The following is a 3,513-nucleotide window of genomic DNA, read 5'->3' as shown; positions in this document are numbered from 1 at the left end:
ATCGAATCAATATCCTCCTCCCCACTCAATGCATACCATATATATACATGTATATCATTCTAATCATCAAATGAAGCTCCACAATCCTCGTCCAACAGTTGAGCCGCGTGGCCTGCCCTATCTTTGCCTACTCTTGAAAGATTGGAATACCATAGCTGAATTTTAGCAATGCACGTGCGATATGCTTGTACATAACTAACACAAATAAAAGCTTTTATGCCCCCACATTATAAGATAATGGCTTTATTTACATAAGTAACAGACCAGCAGAAAATTACTATGTTATTTCACATCATCATACAGGCAAAGTTTGCTCTGGTAAGATTGTCAGTTAGATAACAAAGAATATGAAAAGCGGATGAAAATTGGTAGGGGTATCAAAAATTTGCAAAATGACTCCCCTTGTCTACGAGAGAAAATAAAGTTTCTCCTCTTCATTCTTGCAAACCAGGAATAAAAATAGTGCATAAACTTTCTAACTTCCTATTTTCTAAGTGTTATACCCCGGGAATTACTAAGCCTAATGAAGGCTCAAGAAGCGGCCATGTGTAACTAGTCGGCCGACTCACATACATCTGGGAGAACAACTCGGGTGCAGAGTCAGCCAACCTATCTCACGACCCAAATCCAAGATGAAAGGCATATTCGAACAAGTTCTGCTAGAAGCCCAAGCCCAAGATGAAAGGTGATCCCCACATAGACCAGACACTGAGTGTCTTGAACAGCGTCAGCTTGGTCAAGAGTCACATCGCAGTTAATGCATTATCAGTCTTCCACACTTTGACGCATGTTTGCTTCGGGAAAAATTTTCTTTGTTGTTTCCCTTAAATCATTTAAAAGAAACAAAAGAATAAGCTTTACACGTGTAACTCTTTTCTTTACAAAGAAAATAAAATCGTGCTCCCTAGTAACACACACAGAAACTTCTACGTAGTAGGCTCTGCTTGCATGGGATTCTTTACCTTTGCCGGGGATGCGTTATCCGTGGACCACCGAGTAATGTTTCCAAGTCGGATATGAAGAGGGCTTGAAGTTAATGTTTCGACGGGTAAATAAGAACATAAGTAAGTGTATTAGCAATGTAACACAAGTACTCTTCTCAAGAACAAGTATAAGCTTGAACTCAAGGGAACACCAAAAGACTCTTAAGAATGCTCGTGAATAGATGAGGATCTCTCTCTTGCTCTTAAAGTTCGCCAAATGCCAGCCTCTCCCTTTGTCCTTGATCCCCTGCCCAAGTGTGTAGGGGGGTATATATAGAGGTAGGGAGCCATAACCGTCAAGTAGGAGTCAAAACACTTGGTGGTCATTGTCTCATGTGGGCGAGACGGTGTCCACTGTATCGGTCAAAGGAGACAGTGTCAGGGACTTTATAATCGCCACCCACTACCTTAAAGTGCAATAAATACCGTACTTTTCATGGGCAGTAGGCATATTTCTAGGGTATAACTGCCCATTAACATTAATGAGTGTCCCTAAGTAGTTATGGAGGCAAGTGGACCCCACAAAACCCTATAAAATGAGCTAAAAACTTGGGAGGTTATCCCACATTTGGCGAGAGAGTCTCTACTGTCTCGTATATGCGAGACAGTGGAGATTGTCTCACCAACTGTGAGACAACTCCAAATCTTTTTTTTTTGTTCTCATTTGCTTCGTTTTGCATTGGATAATCTTCTCTGAATTAGATGATGACGTTCTTCGTCTTCTCTCTGTCTTGAGCTAAGTTTGAGACCTATAGATAATTTTTGATGCCTACAGATACCCCCTCCAAAGTTTTCAGCATCCTTAATATTTTATCGAGGAGTCTGAAATACTTTGGATAAGATAGGCTCTGCTTTTGCCGAAGGTTGGACTGTGTAGAAGGACCAATGAGTAGCTTCAGTTTCCTAACTTCTGGTGATGCAACGTCACTGACCATGACCGAAATCTAGAACTGAAGTTGATGTGTTGACTTTTGAGAGGTTGAATTCACTCATGTTGTTGAGTTGATGCTGAACTGATCATCTTTGTCAGGAGCTCGTAGTTGAATTGCAGTTGAACTCCCAAGGGGAATTTTGGAAGAAAAACTACCACCACGTGTGCTGTACTCCTAAGGGTAATTTTGGAAGATAATCACCCTAGGTATGTTGTGTCTATGTTGAAGGAATGTTGTAAGCGCACCTGAGATGAGCTAGAAATACGCATTGGATGCACGCTGGAGGGACCCTTTGTGCGAGATAGTGGATGCTATCTTGTTTTTGCGAGACAGTTTCGACTGTCTCGCTCAAGGGTAGTGCGGTCGGGTTTCTGTCTTTAAGTTCGGGTATGTGGAGTCTTTTAGGCCATGTTTGCCCGCTTCTTCTAGTTCAAATTTTTGGTAAAACCTTATAAATAGAGTTTTCAAGCCCTTTATTTCCCTTATCTCTTCAATCTATATTAAAAGAGAAGTTTCTCTTCTAGGGTTTTAAAGTTCATTGAAGGGTTTCGTCTATTACTTCTTGTTTTTCTCCACTGAATCCTTCTTTCCTTCAATCCTTGATCAAAACCAAGTTTAGGGCCTTGATTTTGGATCCCTCTGAGTTTATTTTGAATTATCATCCAAAACCCTAGATTTTCCTTGATTTTCAGCCACAAAATCCTATTTTAACCATGTCTCCGAAGAGATCAAGAGCTTCCAAGGGCAAATACGTGGCCCAAGCATTTGAGAGGGGGGAGACCATTGTTCCATCCTTTGGAGGTAAGACTTCATGACTTGTTCAGTTTAATAAATTAGGGTTTTTCTAAATTCCCTCGTTTGCTCTCCTTTGTGAGGCATTCAGGAAGAGCCGGCGTCCTCCTATGTAGGGATCGACGCTTAATAGGTGTGTTTTGCTTGGCCAAAACACGTCCTCCTATTTTCAGAGTGCTTACTCCTTCTTTTCTTGCAGCGCCTTATTCATTGCTATATGACTCTATCAAGGCGTTGACGTCGGATGAAGATCCGAACAGGGACGTGATCTGCATGGAGCTTTATAGCTTTGCTTCTTTCCTGAACATGATGATTGACAAAGTCCTTCACAAAGGATTGCCCTTCAACAATTTTAGGAGAATCCTTGATCGACATATAACAAATATAAGGGAAGAGGGATATGCAGACTTAGCCGACTCTATTGTAGCGGACTTGGCTCGCTTAGAGCATGTACTTGGAGAGTTGAATGAGCTTCGGACTACCGGTGCTTCTTCGTATATAACCACTCATATGTAATCTAGCTTAAAGGAATGACATGATGTGTAGGCATCTGCTACGCTCGAACTCCAGCAGCTACAAAGTCGTGTTGAGCAAATGAGAGCAAGCTTGCAGAAAAAGGCGAAAACCGAGGCTGACTTGCTCCAATCTCTTGAATCAAACTAAGCGGAGATAGCCCACCTTGAAAAAGCCCTTGAGGATTCTAGGAACGCTCGAGCCATCATGGAAGGTGACCTGACCGGTGTAAAAAGCGCTCGTACTAAAAGGCTTGAGAAAATGAAGCTTCATGAGGCCAAGCTGGCAGAGAT

This window comes from Asparagus officinalis, chromosome 7, assembly GCF_001876935.1.
Source record: "Asparagus officinalis chromosome 7, Aspof.V1, whole genome shotgun sequence".
Classification (NCBI taxonomy): Eukaryota; Viridiplantae; Streptophyta; class Magnoliopsida; order Asparagales; family Asparagaceae; genus Asparagus; species Asparagus officinalis.
Note: the sequence above shows the minus strand (reverse complement) of the source record.